Raw genomic sequence first — 16,901 nt, 5'->3', positions numbered from 1 at the left:
GCCCAGAGAAGACGTCTGCACTTCTGGATCATGTTTAGATACGGCTTCTTCTTTGAACTATAGAGTTTTAACTGGCAACGGCGGATGGCACGGTAAATTGTGTTCACAGATAATGTTCTCTGGAAATATTCCTGAGCCCATTTTGTGATTTCCAATACAGAAGCATGCCTGTATGTGATGCAGTGCCGTCTAAGGGCCCAAAGATCACAGGCACCCAGTATGGTTTTCCGACCTTGACCCTTACGCACAGAGATTCTTCCAGATTCTCTGAATCTTTTGATGATATTATGCACTGTAGATGATGATATGTTCAAACTCTTTGCAATTTTACACTGTCGAACTCCTTTCTGATATTGCTCCACTATTTGTCGGCGCAGAATTAGGGGGATTGGTGATCCTCTTCCCATCTTTACTTCTGAGAGCCGCTGCCACTCCAAGATGCTCTTTTTATACCCAGTCATGTTAATGACCTATTGCCAATTGACCTAATGAGTTGCAATTTGGTCCTCCAGCTGTTCCTTTTTTGAACCTTTAACTTTTCCAGCCTCTTTTTGCCCCTGTCCCAACTTTTTTGAGATGTGTTGCTGTCATGAAATTTCAAATGAGCCAATATTTGGCATGAAATTTCAAAATGTCTCACTTTCGACATTTGATATGTTGTCTATGTTCTATTGTGAATACAATATCAGTTTTTGAGATTTGTAAATTATTGCATTCTGTTTTTATTTACAATTTGTACTTTGTCCCAACTTTTTTGGAATCGGGGTTGTAATCTAATTAGTATAAAATTAGATCATCCTGACTGTACAGCCACTGCCAACACCTTTGATCTAAAAGGTAGGGCTATTAAATATTAGATCTCTTACATCTAAAGCATGGGTTGTTAATGAACTTATTACTGACCAGGAGTTTAATATACTGTGTTTAATAGAAAAGGATTAAACTAAATGAGGATGTAGCAAGAAATGAAGCGAGTCCTCCTAGGATACAATTATATACACCAGCGTCATCTAACTGGCAGAGGAGGAGGTGTCACGGTTATTTATAATGACTACCTAGGCATGACACAAAAACTTGATTATAAATTCAATACATCTGAAGTTGTTAATATTAAAATAACATATGAAGCCACAAAAAATTAAGTTTACCCAGTCAATTCTGTTATTTATTATTTATAGGACCCTGGGGCCATATTCTGAATTTCTTTCTGAATTCATGGATTTCATCACAGACCTGGTTATTTCCTTAGACAAAGCATTAGTTGTTGGAGACACTAATATTCACTTAGATAACCCAGAAGACTTTAAAAACAGCATTCATGTCCAATCTAGATTCAGTAGAGGTTAATCAAAAATGTCATAGGACCTACCCATAATGCTGGTCACACTTATGATCGAATGCTAACACTCGGGTTAAATATAGAAATTATAGTCACACTTCCACAGTCTGAAGCTACCTCAGATTACCTCATCTGATTCAAAATATGTATGAGCAATAATATATGCACTTTGCCACACTGTGTCAAATGTACATTCATCTCAACTATTGCATGTCACTGCACTCACATCAGACCCCACAGAACTTGATCTAGCAACTGAATGCTTAGTCAACGTTCCGCTATACTTTACATAATGTAGCTCCACTTAAAAGAAAAATTATTAGAGAGAAAAAACTAACACCCTGGTATAATGATCACACACACACACACGCACCTTAAAACAGACTACTCAGAAATAAGTACATAAATGGCATCAAACTAAATTGGTAGTATTCCAATTAGCATGGAAGGAGAGGCTCCTGAAGTATAAAAAAGCTCTTTGTGCTGCTAGGAAAATGCACCTTCCCACCCTGATAGGAGTATAACAAATTCTTATTTAACACTGTAGCAAAATTAACTGGGAATAAGACCAGCATAGACGCATTCACACCTTCAATATGTAGTAGTGACGATGTCATGAATTTTTAATTAGAATTCTAAATCAGTGATGTCTTACTCCCCTTAGAGAAACCAAAATAATTTCACCAATTTCCTCATCAAAATAATCAACTTCTGTACTAGATCCCGTACCTACATGTTTGCTTCTTGTATTATCCGTTTGAACAATCAAATCCCTTCTAAAAAACAAAAAAATACCCTTCCCTTAGTACTGGCTATGTACCAAACTCCTTTAAACCAGCAGTTATCAAACCCCTGATTAAAAAACTTGACCTTGACCCCTGTCAGCTGTTGAACTATAAGCCAATGTCAAACTACCCCTTTATCTCCAGTACCCTCAAAAAATATGTGGTACAGCAGTTATGCTCTTATCTACATTAGAGTAACATTCTTGAAATGTATCAGTCAAGTTTTTGACATGATAGCACAGAAACAGCAATGGTTAAAGTAGTAAATGACCTACTGTTGGCATTTGATCATGGTTGTGTCTCCCTACTTGTATTGCTTGACCTTAACACAGCCTTTGACACCACTGATCATTCCATTCTGCTGGATAGACTTGAAAATGTTGTGGGAGTTAAGAGAATGGCCCTGTCCTTCTTCCTCTCCTGGGTCTTATTTAACTGATTGTTATCAGTTTGTTGTGGCACAGTGGTGTAGTGGTTAGCATGGTTGCCTCACAGCAAGAAGGTTCCGGGTTTGAACCCAGCGGCCGACGAGGGCCTTTCTGTGTTGAGTTTGCATGTTCTCCCCGTGTCTGCATGGGTTTCCTCCGGGTGCTCCGGTTTCCCCCACAGTCCAAAGACATGCAGTTAGGTTGACGTGGGGTGGCCTTGGGCTGAGGTGCCCTTGAGCAAGGTACCTGACCCCTGACTGCTCCCTGGTGTGGCTGCCCACTGCTCTGAGGTGTGTTCACTGCTTCAGATGGGTTAAATGCAGAGGATGAATTTCACTGTGTTTGAAATGTGCATGTGACAAAGGTTTCTTCTTCTAAATGGTGATTTTATATACATACTAAGGTAAAGTTTATTGTTCCACAAGATTCTGTCTTAGGCCCACTGCTTTTTTGCATTATGTTACATAGCATTTAGCATACACTATTATTCAGAGCGACATACAAGTGCAAAAGTCAGGTACACAAAGTGCTGAACTTCTAAACAAAAAAGTTCTAGTGCCAACTGAACAAGTGACAGAATAATATTTCATGTAATATTCTGTTGACATCCCAACACTCAGCAAACAGCCAAGGAAACAAACCGACCATAAACTAAATATAGAACTCAAATGGTTAACCCCAGGCTAGATAGTACACAGCCTGGGTTGGTCTAGATACGATACACAGTTACACTGTGGGCAGAGGAGAAGTGCAGTCTGAAAAGGTGAGCCTTTATTCTGCGCTTGAAGGTGGTCAAGGAGTCAGCAGTTCTGACCTCAATGGGAAGGTCATTCCACCAATAGGGAACCAGAACAGACAGCAGTCTTGGACGTCACAGAATGGTTAACACTGTCGCCTCACAGCAAGAAGGTTCTGGGTTCAAGCCCAATGGCTGACAGGGGCCTTTCTGTGTGGAGTTTGCATGTTCTCCCCGTGTCTGCATGGGTTTTCTCAGGGTGTTCTGGTTTCCCCCACAGTTCAAAGACATGCAAATAACATTTCAAAGACAGGTTAACATGGGGTGGCCATGGGCTGAAGTGCCCTTGAGCAAGGCACCTAACCCCCAACTGCTCCCCGGGTGCTATAACCTAGCTTCCCACTGCTCTGGGTATGTATGTGTGCTCATTGTTCACTTTGTGTGCATGCGCATATTCACTGCTTCAGATGGGTTAAATGCAGAGGACTAATTTCACTGTGCAGGTTGGCAAGCAGAGTGGTGACATGGGAAGAACAAGGGAGGTTGAAGACCAGGCGAGCTGCAGCATTCTGGATGAGCTGCAGGGTCTGATGGCAGATGTTAGAAGGCCAGCAAGGAGAGGGTTGTAGTAGTCCAAGTGGGAGAGGATCAGTGCTTGGACCAGGAGCTGAGTAAAGTACGTGCTGAAGAAAGGACGGATCCTCTGGATATTGTAGAGGAGAAATCTACACATTCAGGTCACTGCAGTGATGTTTGCTGAAAAGAGGAGTCTGTCGTCGAACATGACTCCTAGATTCTTTGCATTGGGTGAAGGTGACCTAGAGACGTCCCCCACCCCGCAGAGAGATGTTGTTGTCCAGGGGTGGAGAGGATGGAGCGGGAATGTAGATAACCTCGGTCTTTCCTGGGTTAAGCTTCAGGTGATGGTGTACATCCAGCTCTGGACGCCTTTCAGGCAAGCAGAGATGTGAGCAGAGATGTGAGCAGAGATCTGTGTGTCAGAAGGAGGAAAAGAGAGAAACCATTGGGTGTCATCAGCATAGAAGTGGTATGAGCAGAGATCATCGGGCTGAGAGACTGGCTGTACAGGGAGAAGAGAAGCAGACCAAGGACTGAACCTTGAGGGACACCAGTAGTGAGTGGGCATGGTGCTGATATGGACCAGACCAGGTAACCTGGAAGGAGCGACCAGAGAGGTAGGACTTAAACCAGTCAAGGGCTGTCCTGCATATCCCTAGAGCTGATAAGGATGATAGGAGAATGGGGTGATCAACAGTGTCAAATGCAACAGAAAGGTCAAGGAGAATCAGGACAGAGGAGAGGGAGGCAGCATGTGCTGCATGAAGTGCCTCACTGATGGAGAGAAGCGCAGTTTTGGTTGAGTGTCTAGCTTTTGTGCCAGACTGGTGAGGATCCAGGAGGTTGTTCCATGAGAGAAAAGAGGAGAGTTGGTTAGCAACAACATGTTCAAGCATCTTTGGTAGGAAGGGGAGAAGAGAAATAGGGCAGTAGTTCTGGATGACAAAGGGATCTAGGTGGGTTTTTTCAGCAGATGAGTGATGTGGGCCCAGTTGAAGTTGGAGGAAAAGTATCCAGAGGACAACAAGGATTTGACAAGGGAGATGATAAATGGGAGGATGTCAGGAGTGATGGTCTGGAGGACAGATGAAGGGATAGGGTCAAGGGCACAGGTCGTCAGATGGTGAGAGAGCAGGAGCTGGGAGACATCAGAAGTGGAAAGAGGAGAAAAAGCAGAGAGCAAGGGGGAAGAGACAGGGAGGGTGGGGAAGCAGGTGTGGTGAAGGAGTTGTGAATGGATACGATCTTCCTCAAAAAAAGAAAGACCACAAAGTCCTCTGTAGTGATGGAGGACTGAGGTGCAGCTGGAGGAGAGAAGACAAAACAGAAAACAGGTGATGAGGGTTGGAGATCGAGGTATTAAGTTTGGAGGGATAAAACTTGATCTTGGCTGATTTTTTCTGTATATATGTATATATGTTACCTTTGGGTGATGATATCTGTAAACATGGTATTAGCTTCTACTGTTCTGCTGATGATGCACAGTTGTATGTTTCAACAAAGCCAGATGACAGACAGCAGCTTGATAAAATTGAGGAACATGTAAAGGACATCGGAACTCAGATACAGCTTCAGTGTTCGGGACTCATAGATCTGGAGGGTCCTCAGGCATAGAGTGTTTTGGTAAATTGGGATGTATGGATGCTGTCCCCCCCCACTCCGATTTGTTGATGGTGGAGTGGCTGCTGCTTTATGTCCCAGGGCTCCCTCACAACTGTGCTACCTTTTAGTTATGCTGTCATAGTTAGTCTTGCCGGAGTCCCTGCTTGCACTCGGTGCACAACATACACTGTTCTTAACCACTAGGTGACACCAGGCATACCTAACAACTTGTGTGTGTTTTTTCTCTCTCTCTCTCAAGCTACACGTCACTCCTGAGTCACCAGTGATGCTGGCCTCTCCTGCTCCTCCCTGATGTCCTACTTCTGGCTGGACCATTTTCCTTTTTAGAGGAGCTACATTATCTAAAGTATGGCGGAATGTTGACTCTAAGCATTCAGTTGCCTGATCAAGTTCTGCAGGGGCTGACAGTGACCCAATCAAAGTTGACCATTAAACCAGCAGCTTTAGTCAGGTGTATACCGGGAGCCAGGGCGCCGGACATAGCAGGTAATCTTAGGGTCCTAGACAAGCACAGGTTCTCAAAGATAGTTATCCATGCAGGAGCTAATGATATACGCCTTCGTCAGTCTGAGGTTACTTAGAGTAACTTTGTAGAGGTGTTTAAATTAGCGAAGGCGATGTCCGATGCTGTAGTATGCTCTGGCCCCATCCCAATGCGGCGTGGCGATGTAGCTTACAGCAGGTTATGGTCGCTGAACTGCTGGCTGTCCAGGTGGTGCTCTGAAAACAGTGTGGGCTTTATAGATAATTGGGCTAATTTTGAGGGCACTGCTGGCCTGTTAGGGCGGGACGGTATCCATCCCACTCGGGAAGGTGCTTGTCATTTTTAGGGCATACCTAACAACCTGTGTTTTCTTTCTCTCTCTCTTCCCCCCCCCCAATCTGTCCCTCTGAGTTACATGTTGATCCTGGGATTGAGATGCTGGCCTCTTCTGCCCCTCGGACCTGCTTGATCCATCCTGGTGTCCTGTGTCTGGTCGGAGTTTTATCGCACCGCTCCTGTGAAGGACGGCCCCATGAGGACAGTTGAGGGTTATACCTGTTAAAACTGTTAATATTATAGTCAGGCTGTCTGTTGTTGCCCAAATGAGGATGGGTTCCCTTTTGAGTCTGGTTCCTCTCGAGGTTGGTTCCTCTCGAGGTTTCTTCCTCATGTCGTCTGAGGGAGTTTTTCCTTGCCACCGTCGCCACAGGCTTGCTCATTGGGGATAGATTAGGGATAAAATTAGCTCATGTTTTAAGTCGTTCAAATTCTGTAAAGCTGCTTTGCGACAATGTTTATTGTTAAAAGCGCGATACAAATAAACTTGATTTGATTTGACTTCTCATCACTTTACTCCTGTGGAAGACGGCCCCATATGCACAGCCTAAAGAGACACTTAGAATATGATTTTGGACAATTTATACAAACACCTTTACTTCAACGGACTACAATCACCATGATAACTTTAGAAGCGCAGTTGCCATGAACAGTTTTACACTCAAGTCTCCATCAATGAACAGTTTATAACTTCACCAAAACAGACTTCCTGTTAAACTATAATGAATTTCCTGCTTATACAGTTGTAGTTTGTGACTCAATAGGACACAGTTATGGAAGTGAGTTATTTATAATCACGCTATCTGTTATCACCCAGATGAGGCTGGGTTCCCTTTTGAGTCTGGTTCCTCTCAAGGTTTCTTCCTCCTGTCAGCTCAGGGCATTTTTCCTCATCCCTGTCACCTCAGGTTTTCACATTAGGAATAAATTTATTATTTCATTTGTTTAAAATCTATATTTTTCTGTAAAGCTGCTTTGTGAGAATGTTTACTCTTAAAAGCATGATGCATATCAAACTGAATTGAATACTAAATTCAGTTCTTCCTATCAAAAGATACAACTTGTGAAATTGAGTTTTGTTTGAAAAAAATTAATAACTTTTTGATTGTAGGAGTTATACATGTAAAACCAAATAAACTACAATACAATTCATTACTGCTATCAACTACAGCAAATAGTTCTTCTTTTCATTGTTTTTCCTTTTCTGCTGCCAAACTGTTTAATAGTCTTGATGATAGTATCAAGAAATCTTTTTCTGTGAGGGCTTTTACTAATAATTATTGGTCAGCAGTGCCACAGACTGATCACCTCCATGCCACACCGCATTGATACAGTAATTCATGGTAAAGGAGCCCCAACCAAGTACTGAGTGTATAAATGAATATACTTTTCAGAAGTTGGACACTTCTGTATTGTAAATCCTTTTTTTGAATGATCTTAGGGAATATTCTAATAATTTGACATACTGGATTTCTGATTTTCATGAGCTATAAGCCATAATCATCAAAATTAAAACAAAAAAGACTTTAAATATTTCACTTTATATGTAATGAATATAGAATATATGAAAGTTTACCTTTTTGAATTACCTTGTTTGGTCTGGACCAAACGACTAAACGAACCAAATTTCCCTTGGTCCGGACCTTTTGGGTTGGTCTGAATACAAACCACCGAACTCTGGTCCGGACCAAACAAGCGGACCGAGACCGAGCTGAAAGGTCGGACTCGGTCCGGACCAAAGGAACTCTGGTGCGGACCTTTTGGAGGTGTGAAAGCAGACCGGACCTAATCTGACAGTTTTGCTTTTTTGTACCTCGGGAGCTTCCGTCGTTTGTCGAGCATTATGGGAAACAGAGTCTTGGCACTCCACCGCAAAGTGCAAACACTGTTTCGGTTGTCAAGGGAACCTTACAACAGTCGTTCAGTCATTCAGACCAGTGGTAGGCTAGACTACAGAGTACAAAAAATGAGTAGGGGGCAAACGTGGGCCGAGGAAGAAACGCGTACCCTTGTGGATATATGGGCAGATGTCCACATATCTGAGCTTTTGGAGAGAACACACAAAAATGCCGACGTGTTTGCTGTATTCAGTGAGAAAATGAAGGAGAAGGGGTTCACGCGCTCCCCAGAACAATGTCGGCTAAAAGTGAAGAAACTCCGTCAGACCTACATTCAAATCAGGGACATTCTTTCAAAAAGTGGCGGTACTAGCGACGCAAAAAAGAAATTCATCTATTGCGTGAAAAGCCAGAACTGTCACAACATGATGTGCACTCATCAGCGCTATCCTCCGCAGCCGCCTTGCCCTTTGTCGTCGTTGATAAATTACTTGTACAACAGCATAGTAATCGCACAATTGTGTCATCTCATCTCATCTCATTATCTCTAGCCGCTTTATCCTGTTCTACAGGGTCGCAGGCAAGCTGGAGCCTATCCCAGCTGACTACGGGCGAAAGGCGGGGTACACCCTGGACAAGTCGCCAGGTCATCACAGGGCTGACACATAGACACAGACAACCATTCACACTCACATTCACACCTACGGTCAATTTAGAGTCACCAGTTAACCTAACCTGCATGTCTTTGGACTGTGGGGGAAACCGGAGCACCCGGAGGAAACCCGCACAATTGTGAAAACAGTAAAAACTGGAAAAAACATATAGCTTTGATGACATTAAAAAGAATAACAGCACGGAAAGCCTCCATGACTACTTTTGAACTTAACGCTTTGTGCGCGTGTCGTCTCTGACCAATAGCTGAACGGCCCCAGGGCGCGTGGCTTTGTTGACAGATTTTGGTCCGCTTACTAAAATGTACAGTGTGAAAGCGAACCACACCAAAATGAAAAGAAAAAAAAAAATTGGTTCGGACCAAAGCAAGTGAACTATCGAACTATCCTGGTCTGAATACACCCTTATATACTCGGAACTCTGCAAATACTGCACACACTGTAGATATTCAACTTTATCTTTGCATATCTATCTATATGAAACAGCACGAGTATCACAATATCTATTTTAACCTTTTTTATTCAATTAATATTCACAAACTATGATTGGAAGCAGTGGATCTGCTAGTAAAATCTTATACAGAATCTTAAGTTACTTACTTATATTTTTATTTACCATTAGAAACGATAACAATGACAGATTTCTGAAATTCACTCGACATTAAATCTGAATATAATCAAATTCAGGTTTTTCTCTCTGTCTTTTTTAAACACAGCACTGGTTTGTTTGATCAGGCCTGGAGATGATGTTACGCCCTGAAGAATTACCTCCCTTTGTCAGAAGATGGCTGTCAGACTGCTCTCCCTGACAAGCTGTAGTGTGTGATGCAAAATATTCTAAACTAATTTAATTACTTTTATGAATAAAGCAAGTTTATCTCACCATGTCTGTGTAAAACCGTCAGAAACGTTTTCCTGGAGAAGCAGCTCGCTTTCTTCTTCTCCTTTCACTTCATACCAGTTGGCAACAACCTTCTGCTGCATTATCGCCCCCTGCTGGATGGAGCATGTCTTCTTTCAAACAAGTTATTTATCTCATCTCATCTTCTCTAGCCGCTTTATCCTGTTCTACAGGGTCGCAGGCGAGCTGGCAAGTCGCCAGGTCATCACAGGGCTGACACATAGACACAGACAACCATTCACACTCACATTCACACCTACGCTCAATTTAGAGTCACCAGTTAACCTAACCTGCATGTCTTTGGACTGTGGGGGAAACCGGAGCACCCGGAGGAAACCCACGCGGACACGGGGAGAACATGCAAACTCCACACAGAAAGGCCCTCGCCAGCCACGGGGCTCGAACCCGGACCTTCTTGCTGTGCGGCGACAGCGCTAACCACTACACCACCGTGCCACCAAGTTATTTATATAAATGTTTATATGATAATTTATGGAGCACCTTATGCCACATTCGGGTGTATTTTTTTAAATTATTTTTTTATTTATTTCTACATTTTTTCATTGATTGCATTTCTGACCTTCTAACTTACCACACAGGCACCTATAACACTGGGGAACACAATTTTTGTTGAGTTAGGTCTGACAGCTGTTTTTAACTAATTTTTGGGTGCGGAATCCAAAACTGATCTCAGTTTTTCTCCATCACGTCAAGTTTTTGAACTATAGGATCCCCATTTTCTTAAAAAATATGAAAAATACTGTACTTAACAGATATGTGCTTGTTTTATAAAAATTTACAAATATTGACATACAATGAAATATGAAAGAAACAGGCATGACTGCAATGTTTATTTAACACTATTATGTTTTTACAAAGGATATGGCTACTGGAATTATAAATTGTGTGCAAGAAGAAACCTTTATTCATCACATGCACACTTCAAGCACAGTGAAATTCATCCTCTGCATTTAACCCATCTGAAGCAGTGAACACACACACACACACTCAGAGCAGTGGGCAGCCACGGGTTCAGTACCTCACTCAAGGGCACCCCATGTTAACCTAACTGCATGTCTTTGGATTGTGGGGGAAACCAGAGCAAACCAACGCAGAACATGCAAACTCCACACAGAAAGGCCCTCGCCGGCTGCTGGGTTTGAACCCGGAACCTTCTTGCTGTGAGGCGACCGTGCTAACCACCGTGCCGCCCATGCAAGTAGTTAAGGTAAAAGTTTACGTTTATAGCTCTTTCTGGAGTGTTCAACTTGAGGACTATCGCGTTTGATGCTCCAACAATAGTCAGCCATCATATGTACATCCCATCTACCCTGATAACATTCTTCCATAACCTTCAAATAGTCTTACTACAGCTAATCAGTGGAATTTTGCTTATCTGGAGGGTAAGCTGTGGAGAAAAAACTTGACATGCTAGAAAAAAAACTGACTGCAATTTTGGAATCAGCACGCCAATTTTAGTTTTAATCAGCATAAAAATCTAACTCAACAGAAAAATTGTTTCAAATTGTTCCCCAGTGTAATACTAGGCGAGCAGAAATAGGATGCTCTTGGATGTTCTGATGGTACAGTCAGAGCTTGGAAAAACTGCCTTCTCCTTTTATGCACCATCAATATGGAATGAGATGCAGGTTATTATTACATTAGAAGCACTTCCTACTGTAAATGCCTTCAAAGGAATGTTAAACTCCGCCCTACAGGAAACATGTAGCTGTTTTACCTGATGTGACTGTTGACTGTGACAACTCCATTTCTCACGTTCTTAATATTGGGTTGATTTTATGTATGATGTATGTATTTTACTGTATGTATGCAGTTTATGTTAATATCTGTGCGCCATCTTGGCCAGGACTCCCTGGAAGAAGAGATCTTGTATCTCAATGGGACAATTCCTGGATAAATAAAGGATATAATAATAATGAAAGTTTTATAAGGACGTTTTCAACCCTACTTGTATGGAAGCCAAGAACGGCCCTGCTTGCAATAATTTTTTTAATGCTATTTTCTCAAGATCATGAGTTAATTTAAATCAAGTTTATTTCTAAAGCACTTTTAACAACAAACAATGTCACAAATCCGCTTTACACAAAATTAAAAACTTTATACATATGAGCTAAATTTATCCCTAATAAATTTATTTATCCCTGATGAAATCCCAAAAACGAAATAGTTCAGGATGTCGTAGTGTCCCAAATCCAGTAGCTGGTCTGCCGAGCACTTTTCAAGTGGAATAAATACATTTGTGGATAAATTAATAAGAACAAGCTTTTATTTCTGTCATATGTACACTCAAGCACAGCAAAATTCCTCCTCTGCATTTAATCCATCTGAAGGTGTGAACGTGCGCACACACACACACACACACACCGAGAGAGAGAGAGAGAGAGAGAGAGAGAGAGAGAGAGAGAGAGAGAGAGAGAGAGCAGTGTGCAGAATAAATAATAAATAAATACATTTGTGGGTGGGCGGCACGGTGGTGTAGTGGTTAGCGCTGTCGCCTCACAGCAAGAAGGTTCTGGGTTCGAGCCCCGTGGCCGGCGAGGGCCTTTCTGTGTGGAGTTTGCATGTTCTCCCCGTGTCCGCGTGGGTTTCCTCTGGGTGCTCCGGTTTCCCCCAAAGACATGCAGGTTAGGTTAACTGGTGACTCTAAATTGACTGTAGGTGTGAATGGGTGTGTATGATCTAGCGACTTGTCCAGGGTGTACCCTGCCTTTTCGCCCGTTTCAGCTGGGATAGGATCCAGCTTGCCTGCGACCCTGTGAGATGAGATGAGATGAGAAGCCGTGAACAAAGAGGAGAAGGGATCTCGTGCCCCCATCTGGGACCAATCATCCTCACTACAACCATGAAAATCCTCATCACGAGCTTCGCGGCCACTCTACTGCTGCTCGGAGCAGGGTTACCCGCTCGAGCTGGACCTCGAGACAACATCTTTTGGCAATTCACTAACTGGACTGCACGAGAGCACACGAATGAAAGTTGTTATGTCTGCCATCTGATGCCGCCTTCTACTATTATTACACGTCCACCTTTGCCTCTATGGTCTGAAGCTCTGTATTATGCATGGGGCCCAAGGGGCCAACCTTTCAATTTTTGGGGCCCCTTCTGTAATTTCTCTATGAGCCCCTCTTTGTTATAATATTTAAACCAGACCTCCTCAGTCTCTAGCACGGAAACCCCTGCCACTGTCTTACAGGACTCTGTTCTCACTACTCTGCAGGTCGATATGCCCTCTAATTTCATTTTCCCCTCACTGTTTTAGAACAAATTACTCTGAAGGAAGTAGTGTGTATTTGGGACAAATTCCTAATTCTCAATGTAATCACATATATGATCAGAATACTGGGGTGTGATACTAGTTGTAATCTAGTATCAAAGAGGGGAATGGTAAGGATTTATTAAGGTATTAACTTATTTGTATGCTCTACTGACATGTGCAAAATATTATTTTGTGTTAATACCAGCTGGAAACAGTATTTTGCTTAAAATTCCATTGCTATCATAAGAACATATTGCCCTGTGCTATCAAGAATAGGCTGTGCGTAAGAAATGGCCTTTGATATCTGTCTGAACATTCTATCAGAACATTCTGCTTATTATTGATCAGAAATGTGTCTGAACATTTTGCTTATTATTGATGTAATTAAGATGTGACCTGCTCAGACCAAGGTCTCTTCAATTGCATGTAGTCTCCCCCCCACACACACACACACTCACACACACGTATAAAAGCCTTCTGTATTCTCGTCTTCGGCGAAGCTGTGAATAAAGACTGTGAAACTATATTCTGGGTTCCTGTCTGTTTCACGATTCACCCCAGAGCTCTGGGTGACACGAAGGGACTGATCTGCGAGAGGGTGATCGCTCCGGTTGGAGCAAGAGGAAGAGACGGTGAATCTCTAACAATTGCCTAAGTCATATTTGAATGTTTTCAGAAAACAAGAAAAAACTATTTTTAGCAAGCACATTGGTATTTTTTATTGATTTTGTAACAGTAAGTTCAACAAGATGTGTGAACAAGTTTGCAAAAAAAAAAAAGACACATCAATTGCATAACAAATAAAAGTGACTTAGGCAGAATGTGCCATGACTTAGGCAATTTTTCTCTTACATATAAATACAAACATAACATAGAAAAGTAGTTTTACTTTCCCAAACATAACCAAGTTGTGTTACCTGTCTAACCTTAACCAAGTTGTTCTACATGTCTGACTTTAACCAAGTTGTTTTACTTGTTTAACCTTAACCAAAGTCCTACTCAGATGCTGTGTGAATTCGTTTTCACACTGTCTATTGATGAGGGAGGTTGTCATGGTACTAGTGGACCACTCTTGGTAGTACTGGTTTCATTGCCTGCAAGTCATTGAATTTCCTGAGAGTAACTGGCAATTGGGCAGGAAAGAGTGGGACCCAGTGGAGCGGTTCTTCGGGGATGCTGAGTCGCTGAGGTAGGTCCTCCCAATCAGACTCAAAATCCAACTTGTGCCGGATTCAACCATCTGCCAAGTACTGGAGAGCCCGAAGGTCATGGACTGTGGGGTCACCAACTTTTCTGCCTGGTCGAATGTTGGTGACATAGGCCATAGATAACTTCATGAAGTCATTGTGGTATAGCTGGGTCACCTTGTATGGGGATGGATGCAAACATGCAGTCTCAAAGATGACAATGTAATCATGTGGAGTGTGAATATCTTTGATGGTACGCCGTTCAATGAGGCTATGCATGGAGTCACACTCCATTTGTGCGTCAAAAATTCCTAAGTCAAAGAGATGACTAAGGCAGATAGTGATTTTGGACTCTAAAATGCGTTCTGATAGGCTGAGGACATAGGCAATAAGGCATGGTGATGTAGCAGTGGTAGGAGAGTAAAGTTAGGCAGATATCACAATTTGGCCAAAAAATGACTTAGGCAATTATGCTATCAGGCTAACGACACACAACATTGCATACTCTTGAATCATGTCCATTTCCCCTCTGTAAATATACAATTAAATATTTATAAACATATCTGTATACTGTAATCTATAGTATCACTATGCTGCAGTACTTTCTCCTGGCACTTATCTGTAAATAATACTGCATTTTGCACTTTGATGCTAACTGCATTTCATTGGCTTTTTACCCATACTCTGCACAATGACAAAGTTTAATTTAATTTAATTTAATTTAATTTAATCAATCCACAGGACACTTTACCCCATTAACATCAATCAGAATCAATGTCTGAATAAAATTAAATATCTGCCATCCTTTTAGGTGTTCAGACATGGGTAAATGTTTTTGCAGCCTCAAAGAAAAACTTATATCCTGTTGGAGAAATTCTTTAAACAAAAACTTTCTCAGGATAGGTTCTATTGTGAGGTGTTTTCTGCCAAAAGATATGAAAAAAAAATTTCAAGGCACATTGCTAGACAAATGAATGCCCATGTGTGCAAGCATGGTTCTACAGGACAGAACTATCATGTCCATGTGTGTGTGTGAGTAAGAGAAAGTTCATGATACTACATCTCATGTTAATTTTTATTAATTTTTCTTCATTCTGGAGGCTTTTTAAGGGGTTTGTATACCCACATCTGGGTATTGCAGACAGACCAATTTTTTTTCCTGGGCCCTCGGGCACCCATACCTTTGAAAAATGTCCAATAAGCTTTCTTCATTTTGACTTCTTTCTTTCTATAAAAGTTCTAAAATGAAAAAAAAATCACAATGATGCAAATTTGTGAGTGTTTTTTTTACTAGTTTTAAAGAGCTGTTTTCTAGAAAACTAAGCAAGTCTCAGACATGCCACTTGGTGACCAAAGTCTCAGTAAACTTTTCAGGCCAGGGCTATGTTAATATAGTTCTAGGATAGCATATGGCTGATATATAGGTGCCCAAATTTGGCCCCAGCTGGAAAATTAACAAAATTTGCCTTATTTCATGGGGGGTCCAGCTCAGAAGGTCCACAACTTAGCAATTTGGAAAGTTGGGTACATTTAGAGTAGGGGCTAAGGCCTAACATATGTGAAAACTGGAAATGGAAAAATGTTCCCTGTGGTTTTATGAAGCATTGCTTCTACGTATGTATGTACAGTGTGAAATACACTAAATTGCATGTTCAGGCATGGTTGTGGTATTGTAATAGAACCCACAAGATAGCTGCATCCCCTAATATAATTTTACTTGGGGAACAATATTTCTGAAAAATGTCATCTTGGACCATAAGTATCTGATGCTAGACTTTAAAAAGCTTGTCAATAACTATATAATGTGACTTGGATTTGGCCATTACAGCGGCTGCTGATAAAATGTGTACAATAATCACATACTTTTTGTCTTGTACATTCTTCTTCTTCTAATAGTATTATTACTCATTCATATACAGTGGTGCTTGAAAGTTTGTGAACCCTTTAGAATTTTCCATATTTCTGCATAAATATGACCTAAAACATCATCAGATTTTCACACAAGTCCTAAAAGTAGATAAAGAGAACCCAGTTAAACAAATGAGATGAAAATGATCCAATATTATATATCTGTGAGTGGCAAAAGTATGTGAACCTCTAGGATTAGCAGTTAATTTGAAGGTGAAATTAGAGTCAGGTGTTTTCAATCAATGGGATGACAATCAGGTGTGAGTGGGCACCGTTTTATTTAAAGAACAGGGATCTTTCAAAGTCTGATCTTCACAACACGTTTGTGGAAGTGTATCATGGCACGAACAAAGGAGATTTCTGAGGACCTCAGAAAAAGCGTTGTTGATGCTCATCAGGCTGGAAAAGGTTACAAAACCATCTCTAAAGAGTTTGGACTCCACCATCCACAGTCAGACAGATTGTGTACAAATGGAGGAAATTCAAGACCATTGTTACCCTCCCCAGGAGTGGTCAACCAACAAAGATCACTCCAAGAGCAAGGCGTGTAATAGTCTGCGAGGTCACGAAGGACCCCAGGGTAACTTCTAATAACTGAAGGCATCTCTCACATTGGCTAATGTTAATGTTCATGAGTCCACCATCAGGAGAACACTGAACAACAATGGTGTGCATGGAAGGGTTGCAAGGAGAAAGCCACTGCTCTCCAAAAAAACATTGCTGCTCATCTGCAGTTTGCTAAAGATCACGTGGACAAGCCAGAAGGCTTTTGGAAAAATGTTTTGTGGACGGATGAGACCAAAATAGAA

General features: G+C 41.7%; 1 protein-coding gene across 1 annotated transcript in view; it reads right to left on the bottom strand.

Moving 5' to 3' along the window:
* Positions 1-16,901, bottom strand: part of LOC132886267 (zinc finger protein 850-like) — a 102,170-nt gene that overhangs the window by 60,448 nt on the left and 24,821 nt on the right. The gene's annotated exons all lie outside the window — the stretch shown is intronic.

This window comes from Neoarius graeffei, chromosome 1 (genome assembly GCF_027579695.1).
Source record: "Neoarius graeffei isolate fNeoGra1 chromosome 1, fNeoGra1.pri, whole genome shotgun sequence".
Lineage (NCBI taxonomy): Eukaryota > Metazoa > Chordata > Actinopteri > Siluriformes > Ariidae > Neoarius > Neoarius graeffei.
The sequence above is the reverse complement of the archived record's forward strand: the minus strand, read 5'-3'. Positions and strand labels throughout refer to the sequence as shown.